At 47.9% G+C, this 19397-nt stretch overlaps 1 long non-coding RNA gene across 1 annotated transcript in view; it reads left to right on the plus strand.

Annotated features, from left to right (window-relative positions):
* The first annotated feature begins 270 nt into the window (after positions 1-270).
* The window catches only part of LOC129384801 (uncharacterized), a 37504-nt gene continuing 18377 nt past the window's right edge, over positions 271-19397 (plus strand). Inside the window, exon 1 of the long non-coding RNA XR_011896264.1 lies at positions 271-652. This is a non-coding gene — a long non-coding RNA (uncharacterized lncRNA). The remainder of the gene's footprint in view (positions 653-19397) is intronic.

A 19397-nucleotide genomic window follows, 5' to 3' on the forward strand; every position in this document is an offset into this window, starting at 1 on the left:
CACCAGGAAGTTTTTATAAACTTCTTGGCTTCAGCAAAGTGGTGTGAGAATATTGGAGTACGGTGTCTTTTCCGTTTCGATTTTTGTGCATATTACGGCATGGAAACATGAACGTTTCTGGGCAATAGGCATACATTTTATATGACAAATTGTACGTTTATATCTTCTTTGGTGTATTTGTATTACGTCTTCTACAAATGCTTAGCTTCAATAATTTCGAAAGAAAGTGTATTAAAATCCCAACGTATGGCAGAAATTCCTGTTTTAGATCTGTCGCCTGATCGCTATTCAAAGTGCACTGTCAACACCAAAGGCGGGTCTCTTGTTAAATATTTCCGTCCGACCGATGGCGTAGATATTGCTTAGGCAAAAACGTAAGAAGCAGCGGTTTGTACGTTTATTGGGCTAGGATACAAATTCCTGCGGTGATGACGGATGTACGTGGAAAAATAGGATAACTTTCACCTTTACGACAGAATATGTCCAGGTGTGTGTTTCAAAACTAGAAAATCCATCTGTGTTTCTTTAAATTTCTTACAGGCTGTTATTTCCATAGAGTTCCCTCCTACGGAAAGTAGCTGCTCGAAAATGAAGAAGTTACTGGCTGTTCTGTTTACAATATTCGCAAACTATGTGCCATACACTTACCAATGTAAGTAATGTTCTGTGAAAGAACTTGATGTTTTTGCATATTTGTTTTGATTTTATGCATCACATAGTCTGTTACACTACGAAATGGGAACTGGAAACAGCGTATTATCACGTTTTGTTTCTACAGCACCTATATATGACACTGCAGCCGGCATGACGCAGGCAAGTTGCATCAGGTTTCGATACGTCCCTCCACAGTTGTTTGGAAAAATTATATGTTACTAAAATAGTTACCTACATTTTGTAATGTTGTCTCTGGCACTGATTTCTAGTAACACTGTTTAGCTTCACGTTCAACCAGCTTTCACAATAAGTGCGTGCGGCTGCTGCCTATGGCGCGGCCGCGCGGACCCCATGTTGAAAGCGAACTGCAATGAGTACAGGGTCTAGATGCCAGGAGCGCTCGAAGCTTCGTGTGCACTATGTTCTCGGCGCTTGCTTCGTGTTGATAGAGAGGCAGCAAGAAGGTCAATTTGCACGCTGCTGCAGCCGCGCTTCTTCTCCAGCGTTGTCACAGCGAATTTACGGCGTCTTTCAGTGAGATGTGTTGGTGTCTGCTTTTGCGCACGCGATACCATAGTGGTCAATTTTGTTAGTAAGCGAATGTTTCCATGTTCACAGGGCCAACAAAACTATTATCCTCACTTCGTATATATGGCCACTCATTTGCTATCGGAATCGACGCCTCGCCTCTCGGGCAAAATGCGACTTTTTCTTTTTCGGTAGCAATTACATGGACACTCCAGGTGCATTTCTTCTGTCGTCAGCGGTGTGATGTTCCGCATAACGTCCGGAGGAGAAAACATCGTCACCTCGCGCCGTATGCTAGACCTGGGAGTGAAAACGTGTGAACGTTAGCCGAAAATGGCGACTCAATATCGCCCGCTCAAAGGACGAAAACGGGGAGGAAGCAAGCTGCCTTTCGTCGCACGCAAGGCACCGGTGGGAGAGGACGAGGCGGTGTGTTCTACTCCGACGTCTCCTGCGTATGGTGCGGCCGCACGGGTGGCATCTTGAAGGCGTTAAGTCGCGTGTGCTGCCACGGGGGGAGGCGAGAGGTGTTCTACTCCCACGGCTCCTTCGTATGGCGCGGCCGCGCGAGCCCGATTTCCCAAGCGAACTACTATGAGTACAGAGTCTAGGTACGGGAAGGGTTCAATGTTTCGCATGCGCTGTGTTCTCGACCCTTACTTCGCGTTGAAGCGTGAGGCAGCACAAAAGTTAATTTGGTCGGTGCAGCTGCCGTGGTTCCTCATAAATGCGTTTTCAGAGCTAGCTCCCGCGTTCATCCAGCGAGATGTGTTCGATTTCCTAGTGCGCCCACGACACCATCGACTCAGTTCAGTTATGAGAGAATGTTTGCAAGTTCACACGGACGACAAAATTGCTACCCACATTTCGTGCTAATTCGCTATCGCAAAAGTTGCCTTTCGGGGGAATTCGCGACTGTTTTGAGCTGCAAATTTATATTTACGCCATATAAATGTTGTCACGTAGTAGTGGTGGCAGAATCCTAGTGACGATACTGTGAATGAGGAAACTAACTTTTATTGGTCTAACCTGTGCCCACAAAAGAAAGTTACGCTTAGAGCACAACGATAACGGCGAACACAGTCGGCGAACGTTGAAAATCCGATCTGGCGGTCAAGCACGCCGAATTTTATACACGAGCCATCGAACGTTCCAGAGTATTCGCTATTGCCCGCGTGTCTTGCGGAAAGTTCTACACCATTTGAGTCGCGCATACATGCAATAAGATTATTCAAGGTTCGGTGACAACAAACAGCGGGTAGAACCATCGATAACCTTTGTTAGACGGTGAAAAGCGCTCACTCGAAAAAAGACAAGCACGTCCACGTGTCAATATATGTATATGTGAATGTGTGTGGCATGTTATATAACATGACGTTTTCAATTTGCCACCAGGGAGCGCAAATTCGTTGCGCGCACCCTGTTTTTGTTAAAAAAGGTTAATATAGTACATCTTTAACGTCTTTATTTTAGCATGCCTATGACCCTTGTTGACCGTTACGATAGAGTTTCCTATAATATACTAGAGGGAACCCTGGTACTGTGATCGTTCAGCCAGAATTGGATTTATGGGAAGTACATAGATTTGTCTGAATCATCTCCTTGTGGCTTTAGGTGTTCTTGTGGATTCGTTAATTACGGCTTGTATGCCTTCATTGTCGTGAATTTCAGATCAATATATACTTTTCAATGTGTAGAAGACACGGCGAACATGGAAACTCGCTACAATTGCAACGGTTCAGCTTGTCGAGCTGGCCAAATCGAAACGCGCCAAGCGTCTCAAGGCACTGGCTTGCCCGCTATATATTCATAAGGACGTTATATGCCTCTTCTCGGTGCATAATCTGGGGCGTAATGATTTCAATATTGGACATCTGTGCTCGATGTCCTGTGCTCATTGCACAGTACATTATTAATTATTATACATTATTCATTACGCAGTACATTGTTGAAAGTGATGAGCTCATAAAGCTACAAAGTTGTTTGGTGCCAGAAGAAGGAAGTTCAGACAAATCCATATACTTCTCCTAATTCCCATGATGGCGCGACCGCCTCCAGTGCAGCTCCCGTAGACGCTAGCGCCAGAGTTCCCCTTAGTAATTATTGTATAAAATTCTATGATCTTTACCAGCTGTAACTCTAAGCCGATGAACTGCTCTCTTCAACGCAGTTTCCTAAAATTATTCTTCAATTTTTTCACAGCATCCCCCGCTCCCTCTCAGAAACGCTCAGGTAAGTTCGTGTTTCCTTTCCGTTCCTTCTGGGGGAATATTAAAAAGCACGAAGCATTCTCCAATAAAACGCTATTGAAGCGAAATGAAGCATGTTTACTGAGAGCGCTCTGAGAACTAACTGGTGGCTGAACTATTAGGTAAAACAGAGGGTTTGTCGGACGCGGCCCGAACAGGTAGCCGCCGTAGCTATGACCTATTTTGCCCAGCCATTCTTGGCACCGCGGGATCTCGGGAGCGGCCAATACCGCGGCCGCTAAAGTCGAGTGCGCTAGCGTGTTCTATTATCGCCCTACACTGTAAAAATGTTTACACTCTTAACGGTCTTCTGTTGTCACACTGGTTTACCTTTACCTTACCATCAGAGCCTTACAAAAATTTATACAGGACGACAATAGAGTTATAGCTAGCCCAATGAATCTTTCCTAGGCACAATAAGTGCCGACGACTTCTCCGAATGGCAGCGTGCAGCCCTTCGCTAAGATTGCTTGGTGTGTTCTTACAAGCAAACACTGACTTTGTTGCAAGGGCATTTGAGCGGAGATTTTCATTGTTTTCATTGAGAAACATTCTCGTAAAGAAAAAAAAAACTTCTGACCAGTATGCGCCAACTATGTTGGTTGTTGCTTGAGCACTGCTGTCAGAGGCTCTACGCACCCTTCTTGATGACCCATTGCCAGGCCACCTCGGTTTCTCCAGTACGGTCTCGAGGATTCAGAAGTCATACTGGCCACATCAGAACGCTGATGTCGCCCATTGCCTCGAGACATGCCGAGAACAGAAATAGTCGCAATACATCATCGGGTAGGCCAGTGGGATTTCTACATCCGATCGAGCCTTCTTGCCGACCATTTTAGCACATCAGGATGGAGTTGTTCTCGTTCGTTCCGACGTCAGCATCCTGAAACAACTGGATCGCCGTGGAAGCCGACTGCCTTACCCGTTACGCCGAAACGAAAGCCATGCTAATAGGTAGCGCGGCAGAAGTACCAAAATTCTTCGTGTTGCGAACTTCCTGCTGCGACAAGGCGCTCCGAATGAAGGAAGGAAGGAAGGAAAAAGTGGAGAAGGAAAGGCAGGGAGGTTAACCAGTTTAGCGTAACCGGTTTGCTACCCTACACATGGGAGAGGGATGGGGGCGATGAAAGATGGTGAAGGGGGAGAGAGAGAGAGAGAGCACATAGTACAGCACACACACATCGTCCGCTAGAGTCCATCAATCTGGCATGGTACGTGATATCACTGTCACAGCCGCTTGTCCAGTCCCGTCTCTTTCAAAAACCGAAGTAGTCCCTTCGTTGCCTTCAACTGCGATGTCTTCTGCCGGCGGCATGTGAAAATCGTGTCGAGGGACAATGGTCTAGTGTCAAGGTGTGCGAGAACGGATGCCAGGGACTGTCGCTGAACATTATATTCAGGACAGTCACACAGAACGTGTTCCAGCGTCTCCTCGCAAAGACAGGCATTGCAGAGAGCGTTGTCGGCCATTGCAATGCGGAATGAGTAAGATTTTGTGAAAGCCACCCCTAGCCATAATCGATAAAGCAGAGTCGCCTCTCTTCGGCGGAGTCCAGTTGGCATATAGAGATGCATCAAAGAGGGCAGGTGGTATTGACGGTTACTCTGGTTGGTCTGGCTGTTTGGTGTGCACCATAAAGAGAGCGTGATCTCCTGTGCAAGCACTCGAAGTCTGCTAGCTGCGTCGGATCGTGAAAGCGGTATGGCCTCTTCTTGTGCGTCTTCAAGAGCTGCCCGAGCGGCATTATCGGCGTCTTCGTTTCCAGTGACGCCGCAGTGACTTGGCAGCCACTGAAACGTCACGTGGTGTCCTTTCTCCTGTGATGTATGGAGTAGGCATCTAATATCGAATACGAGCTGTTCGAATGGCCCACGACGCAGAGCTGATAGTACAGATTGTAGGGCTGCCTTTGAGTCGCTGAAGATGGACCATTGTCGAGGTGGCTCCCGAGGCGCTCCGAAAGTTTTCATTACCGACAGAGCAATGAATTTTACAGCGAAACTTAGGCTATCCTGCAATATCGCCATACTATACACCGGAGGACAGCCGCCTATCACCCGCAGACGAATGCTCTAACAAAACGCCTGTATAAGGCATGTTAGCAATGTTGGTAGATATCGCACACAATTCAGGTGATTCGATTCTTCCGTACGCGACGTTTGCTTATAATGCGGCAGTGCAACAGACAACCATGATGGCGCTGTTCAGGCAGGTTTACGGAAGAAACCCGGCGACAACTCTGGACACCATGCTGTCGCACGTCACTGTCGAAGACAAGCGCAATGTCACCGCGTTATCCAGTGTGCTAGAAAAGTCCGACAACCCACCCGCATGTGTATCCAAAACCGCCAAAAGAGGTGAAGTTGACTCTACTATCTTTGACCAAGCTATGTGGAATACCGTCCTAACGGCCTTATTTTTATTTGGACCCCCATACATTAGCTTTGAGTTAGTGAGAAAATTTTCTGACGCTATTTCGCACACTAAAAGATTCATCGACGTATCGGCATACTTAACTGGTCGTGCCAGATGGCATTACGTAATGACAGCGGTGCCGCTCGCTAGCTGAAGCAGTCCATGCGGCGCGCCTTACGCCCTTCTACTTGTGACAGCGAATACTAGGATTTGTTCATTCTGCATTTTTTTCTTCACTGCGTGTGCTTTGGTTTTTTCTCTCAGGTTTGCAGCATCGAGACGATGCTTCTCAAGAGGTGGGCATTTTTTTCTCATCAGGTTGGTAAGAAAACGGCCAGAGACGCAAACAGAGAGACCGACCGAAAGACTGAAAACGCCACATACTCAGTAGCACGTGCGCAGTGAACCAAACTGGCGCGACTGTCGGTTTCGAACCTATTCAACTCAGCACAGCAGGCTGATGCTCTATCCATTTCTCGATGACCTAGATGTACACATTGACCCAAGTTGACGGCAAAACGATTCGGGAAACAGCCCGACAGCCACATAGTCCCTTCAAACTGCTGGAAGTACCCAAAAATGGTAATAGCAATAATAATTTATGTAATAACTAGGACTGCTTACGTGTGGGAATGCTGAAGCATTATACCACTTGTGCACCTCGGAACGTCATGAACGCGTTCATTCTTACACCTATGATCTGGTGCCACCTCCTCCCTATTGGCGGCAGCGTCACTTGCCCAATGACGCACGCAATAGGTCACACCTTCAGTCAGCCGGATAGGCGCGACGTGACGTGCGCAATGACGCAGACACTAGGCACACAATTATTCAACCGGGGCCGCCTTGGCTTCGGAGCAGCGTGCTCCTCTCTCATTCTGGAAGGCCAGGCTCGATTCCCACCCCGATTCAAGTAGACGAAATGTTCTTCTCAAATAGATTAGTTTATTTTGTTTACAGGAACGTGCCCTACAAATTTGGCGTCAATACGAGCGTTTTTGACGTGTTTTTACTCTGAGCCGGCGGCTATTCTTGGTACCATCTTTCGGTCACGCCAAGTCGTATTCTTGCGCAATGGGGCCTTGCAGGTTGCCACAAGGCTCGCTCGGACACAGTTGCCCGCAAGGGTATTTCATGTGTATGTGTGTCAGCCGCTAAAAAAGAAAACCCCAGCAACTTTAAGATATTAAAATTCATCACTGAGGACTCGCCTTGTCATAAGATTTTAAGCTTGAACGCTTACGGTTCTCTGTGACAGCGTTGGTCCCGTGCTCTTCCTTGTCAGTGTGTTTTTTTTGGCGTTGTTTAACATGAATGATCCGTTTCTCAGCTTTCTCACACTGGCGTGCCACGCATTTCGGACGCCACACGCAGGCTTCCCAGCGGCGGCTCTAAGTGGCGCTGAATGTTCTTAGGGAAATGCGAAAAAGGAATCCCACTGCATTGCCCGCCTTTACTTTTTTTTGGACGGCTGCAATACGCTGTGCAGCGCTATTTATTCAATGCTAAACGCATTACCCTCGAGAGTCATCATATGGGTACCGCCGAATTTTTAGGTATATGAAGCGATACATTGTAAGCCATTTGAGGGTGTCACAAGAGCAATACGAAAACCTATAAAGGTTTCTGAGAAAATTAGGTTCACAGTTAACAAAAATTACCAGCCCTTCTGCTAGGAGAAAATGTCGGTAAGCGAAGCTTGCCCGGCGTGCAGCTGACCTTCGTCACGGTTAATTAACCCGCAGGTAATGGTGCCGGATTGCTTTAGCTTCCCGCTCCCTCAGTGCGGGGGCTTTTTCTCTTTGCTGTCGGGTTACCTGAGCTACAGCGGCTCTAACGGATGGATTGGCGCGCCGACGGCGTGCCCTTTCACGGGCGAGTTCTCACCGCCGCTCGTTAAACGCTGCAAGTCCATCGGGTGACCACACAACGCGTGGTAATCCTATCCGTTTTTTGAGACTGAACTGAACGGAAATGAAGCTGGCGCAGCGCGCGCGAAACCATTTCCTTCCCTTTTTCTATCCTGCTGAAGCGAAACGTCTCTGATAGGTTGCGCGCTTGGCGCGAGCGCGCGCCTATGCAGCTGGAATCCTTGCTAATGATTAACGCTCCGGCACCAGTGCAGCTGTCAACTGATCTAACCAACCTTTCCCGCAGCAGCTGTTCCAGTGTAATCGCTGCTACCCACGTGCCTTGAAGAGAGTTCTACACAATTCGTGTCGCGGATACAATCAGATTACACAAGGCTGAATGACAACATACAAAACAGAGCATCGACGATAACACTCGAGTAGCTTCCAACGAAGTGGGGTGCGCCTTGAGAGGAGCAATAACATTTGGTTGTTAGCAGGCGAAATGCAGTCGCCATTCTTAAAAAGCATCGTCCCGATGTTAAAAACACAATAACAAATGCTTGAGCACACGTAGTAACAAAAAGAAAACTGCAACAAATAAACAAGGCCTCAATGTTCGTAAGCGGGTGTAGAAAGGCTTAGAGAGCACCACGTAGACGACATCAGGTCATGCGCGAATCTGCTGTGATTGCGAAATGCCATCTGGAACGACCTCGTAGTCCAGTGCGTAAATTCGTCTGATGATGCTGTAGGGTCCGAATTATCGTCGCAAAAGTTTTTCGCTAAGCTCTCGCTTTCTCAGGCGTATCGGGGTCCAAACCCAAACACGGTCGCCGGGCTGGCATTCCACCTAGCGTGGTCGAAGATTGCAGTGCCGGCTGTGGGCCCTCTGCTAGTCCTTGCGGGCGAACTGTAGGGCTTCTTTGGCACACTCGATACAGGCCGCTACATCGAAGCTGTCTTCTTTGGTGACGTGCGGTAGCATGGCGTCGAGAGTCATCGTCTGGTTCCTTCCCTGAACCAGCTTCAAAGGCGTGATCTGCGTTGTTTCTTGCACTGCCGTGTTGTAATCGAAGGTTAGGGTGGGAAGGACTGCATCCCAGGTTTTGTGTTCAATGTCGACGCACATGGATAACGTGTCGGCTGGGGTCTTATGCAAGCACTGTGGCATAAAGACATTCGTCTGTGGTTGGTAGGCGTTTGTGCTACGGTGAATTGTCTGTCTGCATTGCACGGTGGCTTGGGTAAGATCCACCGTAACAGAAGTTTCTCCGTCGGTTATCAGGGCTTCTGGGGCACTATGTCGGAACAGAATACTCCTGATGAAGAATTTCGCCACTTCGGCTCCGGTACCTCTGGCAGGGATTTTGTTTCGGCATAGCAGTAGCCAGGACGATCCTTTTATTTCTGTGTCTTGGCGTTGGAAAGGACTCCAAGAAGTCGACTCCGATCGGCAGAAGTGGTTGGCAAGGCGGCTTGGTTGGCTAGAGCAATACCGCTGGCTTTGTTTGTGGTGTCCTGCAACGCCGAGAGTCTCGCCATATTCTGTCGTAGAAGGCAACGTCGCTGGTCAGGCGCGGCCAGCAATACTTATTTTGTATTGTCGGTAGCGCACGGGAAAATTTGAGGACTCAGTGGTTGCATCGTCATGTAGCGTGCCGCACCTCTGGACTCCGTGCTGAGGAAACAAGAAGAAGGTTGCTGGCGCAGACAGATCAGAAATTCTTTACGAGTACGTCGTTTGGAAGGGAGAGCGAAGGCAATCCTCGCCTATATGCCCTATCCACAATGTATGTGTTGTCTCGGAAGTGCTGGGCGAGATTTCTTACTCCAGGTCTGCTCGTTGCTGTTCACCTCAATCTTCCACGCCTATTGTATCTAGGATGGCGTCATCATCCTCGTCGTTTCGCGGGGGTGGGTCAATGGGGCCGTCTGATAGGCAGTTGGCATCAGAGCGCTTCCGTCCCGACTAGGAGAAGACGCTGATTTCAAATGCCTGGAGTCAGTGAGTCTATTGTGCGAGGCGTCCTGAAGGGTACTTTAAGTTTGTCAGACAACACAAGTCATGATGGTCGTTTACGGCTTTGAAGGGCCTACCCTATAAATGAGGCAGGAATTTCTTGGTAGCCGAAATGATGACAACACACTCTTTTATTCTTCGTTTTGTTTTTAACAGTGACCGGCAAGCATAAGCAATGACTCGTTCAAATTCGTCGTTTCTTTAGACTATGACGGTGCCGACGCGTAGAATACTTGCGTCCGTATGGATTTCCGTGTAGGTGTCGTCATCTAAATGGTCGAGCACTGGTGGCAACTGCAGCCATCCTTTAAACTTTTTCAATGCCTCGATTTGTGGCATTTCCAACTTAAACTCGACGTCGGATTTCTTGAAATATGTGAAGGCCCGGTGACACGTGAAATGTCTTTGGCGAAACGTGTATAATAAGTACGCAGCTTAAGAAATCTGTGCGGTCCCTTCTTGTTGGTGGGCGGTGCCAATTCGTCGATGGCAGACGTCTCTTGCGGATCACGACGGACTTCCGATTTGCTGATGACGTAACCGAGGAACAGAAGCTAAGGGTAGGTAACGCAACACTTTTCCGACTTCAGAGTGAACTCTGGTAAACTGATGGCCTCTACTACTGTCGTAAGCAGTTTCATGTGATCGTAGAAATTCCCGGCGACGACAACGACGCCAGCCAGGTAGGCGAGACAAGCCTGCCACTTGAACCACGCTATTACCGTGTCTATCACATGCTGGAACGTTACACGCGCCGAGCACAGTCCGAATCGCATGACGTTGACTTCGCAGAGGCTATCCGGCGTGATGATTGCGGTATTCTCGCGATCCCTCTTGTCGACTTCTATTTGCCAATAGCCAGCCTTGGGATCCATCAATGAGAAATACTTAGCATAGCAGAGCCTCTCTAATAAAGCTATCCGTGGGAGCTGGTATGCGCCCTTCTTCTTGACGTTGTTCAATCGACGATAATCCCGTTGAGCCGGCGCAGGGTTCCGTTCTTTTTATACATCAAAACTACAGTAGGCGCTCACGGGCTCTTCGATAGTTGGATGATTTCTTCGCACATCATTTCATCAACTTGTTGACATACCTGTATGGCTTCTCTTTCCCGTGTTGAAACTCGGTAGGGGCTCTAACAGAGTTGGCAAGCCCATTCTTCGGTTACGATGCCATGCTTATCATCTGGTATTTGTCGAACCCTTGATGACACCGTAAAGAAGCATTTGCATTGTAGGAAAATGGTTTTGAGATGCTACTGCTTACTCATGGGGAGACTCAGATTGGTGTCGACGGGCTGGTTCAGGAAGTATAATCGTCGGGGTAAATGGGCAAGAATGCGAGAGAAGAAATGCATTGCTGGTTTCCACTATTTCCTCCATATCAGCGACCATCCTGCCCTTGCTGAGCTGTTTGTACCTCTGGCTCAAGTATGTCAGCATTACTTTCTCTTTTTCCCCATGAAGTCAAGCGATTCCTCTTGCGACACAAATTTCGCTGTCTAGTAGTAGATGTTGGTTGCCTTTTACGACGCCTTTTAGGTCTGCCAATGTTTGATGCCGACGGAAATGAAGATACTGGAGCGAGGCGGGATGCTCACATGAACGATGAGCACACTCAAGGTGTGGTGACTGAGAGAGCTCTCCGATGATATCAAATCGTCTTCGGATAGCGTTATCGGCTTGAACCTCAGTTGGATGATTGCGCCGCGTTGGATCAGGAAATCCATGTCGACAATTACGCCTCGCGAGCACTGATCGAGGACAACGAACGTCGCAGTGAAGGTCCAGTCATGAACTGTAATTCTTGCTGTGCAGATTGTATTCGGCGTTATCATGCGTCCTCCAGCTGTCCGAAATTGAGAGCCACCCCATCTAGTCTTGATTTTCTTCAACTTGGTGGCGAACAATGCAATGATGACGGAGTAGTCGACTGCAGTGTGTACAAGAGTGGTGACACCGTGGCCGTCGCGAGGCATGGAGAGGTCAGTGGTTCTTTGCCTAGCGTTGTAGTTAGGGCGCGACGTCGGGTCGCAACTGCGTCGCGCTCTCCTAGTGAGGTTCCGTCGGGTAGTCAGGTAGGCGGCGTTTCATTGTCTTCTAGGCTTCGTTTTTGGATGGCATAGTGTCGTCGCTACGTCGTCGAGAAGGCCTTTACGGCGTCTTTGTCAGCAGCGGAACATTTTCGGCATGTCGCCGTACAGTAACTGCATCTACATAGGTTGCTGCTTTTAGTTTTTCGGAAATGGGCTTACGGACCAACCACAGGCTGGTCCTGTGTACGCTCGGCGCTGCTGCCACACGTAGCGTCCTGGTGACAGTGAACGCAATGGACGTCGGTGCCTCCCCTGTGTTGCGGCGATGTAGTCGGCGATGTCGCGCGGTCGCTCGCCGTGCTATGAGCCCGGCACACTGACGGCAAACCCTCGTAGCCTCATTTCGCGGTATCGGCATCAGCGATGCATGTGGTTCGCTTCCTCGTAACGATGGCAAAGCAAGCGATGGTCGGGAGTTCACCCCACGAATGTCTTCCTCGGGAGGTTTCACGGGCTGACAGGTGAGCCGGCTGGCAGCAGCGGTTGCTGGCTACTGAACTGCGGCGTGACCGAGCAACGGCGGCGTAGATCATTGCTTCAGGCCTTGGCTGTGGTGATTCCGCCTGCACTTCGGGAACTCCTAATGAACACTGCATTTCTTGTCGCACGACGTCAGCGATCGAGCCCTCCTAAGCCTACGAACTTGGGAACGTCCTCTGTATCTTCTGGCGCACAAGTGTTCGGATAGCCTCGTGCAATTTGTCTGTGCTAAGCGCTTGGACCTCATATTTTGGGGCCGGCAAATGGCGTACACAGTACACAGTACTCACCTACGGGACAGAAACCTGGAGGCTTACGAAAAGGGTTCTACTTAAATTGAGGAGGGCGCAAGGAGCTATGGAAAGAAGAATGATGGGTGTAACGTTAAGGGATAAGAAGAGAGCAGATTGGGTGAGGGAACAAACGCGAGTTAAACACATCTTAGTTGAAATCAAGCAAGAGAAAAGGATATGGGTATGGGCAAGGCATGTAATGAGGAGGGCAATAATCAATGGTCATTAAGAGTTACATAGTAGATTCCAAAAGAAGGGAAGTGTATAGGGGGCGGCAGAATGTTAGATGGATGGATGAGATGAAGAAATTTGGAGGGACAACATGGCTACAATTAGCACATGACCGGGGTAGTTGGAGAAGTATGGGAGAGGCCTTTGTTCTGCAGTGGGCATAGCCAGGCTGATGATGATGATGACTTGGCGGTGATATTGTCTACTGCGCATCTCCAGCGCCTTTTCGATGGCAGTGACTTCCGATTAAAATTTGGTGGCGGTCTTCGGTGGGTTGCGCATTAGGCGGGTTAACAGGGCTTGTTTCACTCCCCACATGAGCGAACGAACTTTCTTCTCCTAAGACATATTCGGGTCATCATGGCGGAACAAACGGGCCATCTCTTCCATGTAAACGGCAGCGATCTGGTTCGGGGGCCCGCTCGGCCTTCTAACAGAACTTCTGCCCTCTCGTTGCAAAAGACGCTCGTAAACGTCTGCACGAATCCGTTGCGCAACAGGTTCCATGTCGTGTGGGTCAACTCCCGGTTCACAAATCATATCTTCGCATTGTCTTCTAAGGAGAAGTACACATGGTGCAATTTGTCTTCAGAGTCCAGTAATTGAATGTCGCGACCATTTCGTATGTCTCCCACCAGCTTTCAGAGCCTTCGGCCGATGATTCGCCGAAGGTCGTGTATTGTTGCAGGACCCTGGGTTATTGCAGGACAATCGGAAACACGGGTGCTGTACATCATTTCGGCCCTTGGTTTAACTTTGTTGTTCTTGGAAGTCTCCGGCCGAACTCCTTGCTCCTGCGGTAATTATTGCAGCCTGCAGCTAGCTCGATATTCCATGGCGACGTTGACAATGTCCTCACGGCTTGGGCTTGCAGGGTGTCTCAGTTACACAACAGTTCCTCCACCAGATAAGACGTTATGGTAAAGTTGAAGATCACTGCAGCAAAAACGGTCAATTACGAAGGTAACTCTTTATTGGGCGAACCGGTGCCCGTGAAACAGGTTACACTCAAAACCACGATAGCGGCGAGCACAGTCCGCGATCGTCTGAAGTATGATATGCGAGTGAAGCGCGTCGGCTTCTTTACATAATTCGTTGAAGGTTCCAATGTAATCGCTGGTGATCGCGTGCCTTACAAGTGCTACACAATTCGTGTCGCGCATTCAGTCTGATTACAGAAGGTTCGGAGAGAACATACACAACAAATACAATCGATGATAACATCCTCGTAAGTTTCAAATCATGCTGGCGCGTCTTGCGCTGAGGGATAACATTAAGTTCTTAGCGGGCGAGATACAGTCCCCATAAAAGTATAAATACGGACACGTGTCATTATTATTGCAATAGCAATTATATGGACACTGCAGGCACATTTTTGCGTCGGCCACGCCGTGAGGTTTGTATGCAGTCCAAGCGCGCAAAAACCGTTGCCGCGTGGCGTATGCTGTATGTGATAGTGAAAGCGTGTGAGGGTGAGCCGGCAAATGCGGTTCAATATCGCGTGCGCGAGCGAGAAACGCGGCCTGGATGCATGCACTCTCCTTTCGCGCGCGAAGCAGGGGCCAGGCGAGGGAGCACCGGCGTTCTTCTCCGACGGCTGCCAGGGTGCCCCGATTAAAGCCCCGATGTTCTCCTCGCCCGCCGCTCCGTACAGAGTGCCGACAACCGCGGCGTCTAACGCAAATCACAGGCACCGTAGTAGGCGCCTTTGGCGACACTGTAGGAACTTGTTGCCGGCGCCCGTGCTTCTCGAAACTGACCTTCGACGTGTCCAAAATGTGCGCCCACGCGGGCCTCTCCTTCAAAGCGATTTGCGATGTTTCCAGAGTGCGCGTAGTACCGGTGGTTACGTATGCGCTGTGCTTTCAACGTTTCGTTCGTGTTGAAGGGTGATGTAGCAAGGTCAGTGCGCGCGCAGCTGCAGCCGCGATTCCTTGCTCCATCATTTTGACAGCGAGTTTCCACGCTCATCGAGCGAGATGTGTTCACGTTTAGCTGTGCGCCCGTGATACCGTGATGACCAATTTAGTTAAAACACGTTGGCGGGCTAGTTAGTTTGAATCTATGATAGAATGTGTAAGCGCTGCTGAAGAAGAACGTAGAAAGAAGCAGGCCCACAAAGACAGCGCTGTCTCTCCTGTGTCTGTTTCACCCTACGTCCTCGTTCAGTCACGCTTACATATTCTATCATCGTTAATTTAGTTAGAAAGCGAATATTTACAAGTTTACACGGCCACTAAAACTACTATCCTTACTTCGTACAGCTATCCACTAATTTCCTATTGCAATCGGTGCTTCGCCTTGCGGGCGAAACTGAGAATTTTTTTCCAAACATGGAAGCTACATTTCGACCTACGGTCACTTTACATCCGCCGGACATTGTCTGCTGTACCAAGGGACACTAAATTAGTAGCACATAAAACACTGATTCGCCCAATTTTAGAATATGCTTCCTCCGTACGGAACCCATATAAACAATGCGAAATTATTTGTATTGAGTCGGTCCAGAGGAAGGCTATTCGTTTTGTTTGCCGTCGCTGCGACCGAGATTTTTCACTGTCAGCTGCTCTTTCTTAATTAAACCTCCAGTTTGTTCTAGACGGCGACACACTGGGGGGCAATCTCTGAAGATTTTCTATTCTTATAAGAACTCTCTTTGTCACCTATAAGATTCCTCTTTTAACGCCTGCTTGGCCGACTTTAACTAGGGCGTGTGATGCCTCTAATCTTAGACCACTCCATCCACGCACAAACCCTTTCAAATACAGTATTCCCCCCCCCCCCCCCCCCCATGATTGAACAGTGCAATTTGCTACCTGCCGAAATTCGTTTGCTACCTATTTCTAAATTTTTAAATGCTATTGCTGATGTATAATTCCTTTAAAATTTTCTATTTCTGTGTTCCTGTTCTGCATATAATAATTACTTTTACTTGCATGTACACCCACTCCTGCCATAGCCCTAACGGGCTGCAGTATGTATAAATAAAAAATAAATACAACCAATTTATCCGTGTGTTGGTTCAGAAAGCGACATACATGGTTTTACTATTTTTTCAAGCTATAGTTCTGCTGAAACCAACAAAAGTGATTTTTTAGTAAACGCACCTTAGCAAGAGAGGGTGGTCCCGTAGGTGCTTGCTATGAAGTAGAGGATGGTGCTGGTGATTGGCGACAATTGCCGCAGTCCGCAGTGCTCATTGTTTAAGGTTTCTATAAAACTGTAAATGGGGGTGTTTTGTACTCTAGCATTTCGTACATTTTTATTTTTGCTATGCGCCTTCAGGAAAGTGCTGTAGGTGTGACTCAAGCTCATTACATCTGAGCTCTGTGTACAATAGCTGTGATAATTTTGGCGACAGCGATAAATACAAGAGATTCATTTTCAAGTGCACGAGAAAGCTTTGGTATAAAACCGACAGCACGTACGACAGGCAGGTAGTATGACAAAATAAGTTTCCGGCAGTTTGGGTGGCGGACGTATCATGTTCACAAAGTTTGTGGTTGTGCTTTCGCGATGCGGTACCTTGACTTTCGCATTGCAAGTCTGAAATATGGCTTGTATATTCATGTGAGCATGTTGACCCCAACCAGTGTTGAGCTGAAAGCGTGCCGTGTTTAATGGCGACAGCAACCGCTGTTCGAGTGACATTCGTGCTAATCGCACGTGAATGCCATGGCAGAGGCTTCATTGTTGTGTAGCTTACGAAGTAAGGAAGACGGGAGATCATGTATCTGAGTACGAATATCCTGGCCTAAGAAAAATCGTGGGATGTAGTGCAAAAATCTTTTTTATTGTACGATAGGAAGCCGATGGCAATTCCTCAGTTATGATTTATGACGTAGAAGCATCGGCTATTGCGCTAACATTTTGAAGTATCTAAGACGTTCATTGAGCAGCATACTTGCTGGCGAGTTGCACGAGGATTTTTTTGAGATATCAGTGACATAGGGCCATTTCACAACCGAGAGGCAAGGGTATGAGGCTAAGTGAGTAATGCTGTCTACAAAGATTATCAGTCTGTGCTTTTCGAGGTTAATGGGGTTCCTAGGTATAAGGATAACGTGCATTAAATCTTTTATTGCTACCACAGCGCTCCATGTCGTTATAGTGTTAATTTAGCGCGCACGTTTACATTTTATTGCAACAAAAATTATATGGGCGTCGGAAGCGAGAGGCAGCACGGAGGACAGTTAGCTCGCCACTAGTGCTGCTCTTCCTCACGCCAGCGTTTTGACACCCAGTGTCCCCGGACATCAAGTGAGATGTATATTATTGTTCGGCCGCGCACACGGGTGACACCATGCGGGTTAATTTATTTACCATGGGAATGTTTACAAGTTTATAAAACCGATAAACTACTTTTCTTATCTATGCTTCGTCTTCCGGGTGAAACGGAGGCATTTTTTAATGCTAACGGTAACTGACATACTGATCGCACATGCTGGCAGTGGGGCAAGTCGCTGCATCTGCCATGAAGCGACTTTGTAAATTTAAAGGAAATTCAATTATTAGGGCTTTTTAACTAACCTGATTTAGCAGTTTTTGGTTCATTTACGTCTCGTTATATTTTCAGTGCCTTATGCTAAACCCTTCGCTTTCTTCAGTGGTGAGTATCCACTTTGAAAATAGCGCACCTCTTCACTTGACTGCTTCGATGTACACAACAACGTGCAGTAATGAATAACTATTGGATTTCACATGCCAAAACAATTTGATTATGACGCACTCTGTAGTGAGGTGCGCCAGAGTAATTTTAACCACGAGCGTATCTTCAACGTGACAGAAACGCGCGAGACACGGGCGTTCTTGTATCTCGCCCCCATCGAAATGCGGCCACCGGGCCGGAATTTGATCCCTTGGCTCCGTGTTTAGCAGCGCAACACCACTATGGCCGCTAAGCTACCGCGGCGGGTAGAAACAGGGATATATAAATAAAGGCAGAACTTCTCCTTGTTGTGCGTAACATAATGTTTTGTTTATATGTATTTCTACGTTCGGCATTTTGTATCCGGACGTATGTTTAGAAGTAGCGTGGCTCATCTTGTCACAGTGACTTGTTTCCCAATTTTGTATGCAGATTACGAAACTTCATTTATGGGTGTGCAGAATCAAATATTCTTACACTGACTAATACAGGCTTGTTGTTCTCCGCGAGAAATTGTCCGCTCATTATAACTGCTCATTGCTATACGGAGAACTGGCTTGCTTCATTCCTGTCCATGAACCAGGCTAAGGTATACGTAGTTCAAAGAAGTGACGTTGGCATGGAGGCACGAAAAAATAATTAACTACGACAAATGTCAAAACATCCACATGTCAAACAAGTAGGAGGAAAGAGAAAAGCAGAAGGCAGGGAGGCTAACCAGAACAACGTCGGGTTGGCTACTCTACACCGGGGGAATGGGAAAGAGGAAAACAAAGATGACAGGGAGAGAGATGAGGGAAGGAAAGAAGGAAATTAGCGGTGAGTTTGCTGACACTTGTGGTTTAATAGAAATTGCAATTATAGTCACAGACGTTCACACAAGCCCGTCGTCGTCATCCTCCTCCTCCTCCTCCTCCTCATCATCATCATCAGCCTGGTTACGCCCACTGCAGGACAAAGGCCTCTCCCATACTTCTCCAACAGCCCCGTCGTCCTCAATAAGCACAGAAGCGTCTTCACCGCTTTATGGGCCCACGAGCGATGGGGGTGGTGTTCCAGATGAAAAAATGAAAAGCGAAAGCGTCCATTGATGTAAAATTGTTCCGTGAGTCGGTAGTAAAATTATGGTGCTTTTGCACTCACTGAAAATTGCTGTCAGGAGGAGGGTACATGTTTGCCACCCCTCTATGGGAGCGAATCAAAATCTAAAGGGGGATTCACTATAGGACAAGCTATTTATTTTCATGCTGGCATTCTTTAGTCAACAGTTACTTACAGGAATGTTTTGTGGTATGAGGCAAATAATGTTTCACACAAGACTCATTAAGATTCTATGCACCCAGGAAACGTATGTCAGGCAAGATTTGACAGTCCGGCCAGCCGACACGGTGTGTCACAACAAAGGACCAGACACATTAACACGACACCTACGCCAGCACGACGACAGTCGGCTGACAAGATGGCAGATCGTGTCTTTAGATTACATTGTGTCATGTCAACAGCGAGTCCGGCGCGACCAATAACATCGAGTCCTAGTGTGACAGGCATTTGCGAGGAATTCAGCTTGCCAACTAAGTTCGCTTGGGCTTTATGCAATCGGCCGCTTCGCCAATACACGAGGTGTTGAAAATGAATATATAAAATAATAAACTACCAACCTCCTCGCAGGCTGGAAATTCCTTCTAAGAAACCGGAACCAGGCGACCTGATAGAAATAATGTCTCTCGGAAACAATGTAGAAATGTAAACATGACGAAGGGCAGAGTTTCCCATGCTCTTCGTTCCTCCAGTTACAGCTTGAGCATAGAAAAAATAGTTACAATACTATGGCGTCAAGGCCGCAAAGAGTGCCCAGAGTCTAGTACTTGCCTCACGTATGCAAAATTCCCTACAAGTAACTGAACGCTACGAATATTTTGGGCCAACACTT

This window comes from Dermacentor andersoni, chromosome 8 (assembly GCF_023375885.2).
Source record: "Dermacentor andersoni chromosome 8, qqDerAnde1_hic_scaffold, whole genome shotgun sequence".
In the NCBI taxonomy this organism is placed as follows: domain Eukaryota; kingdom Metazoa; phylum Arthropoda; class Arachnida; order Ixodida; family Ixodidae; genus Dermacentor; species Dermacentor andersoni.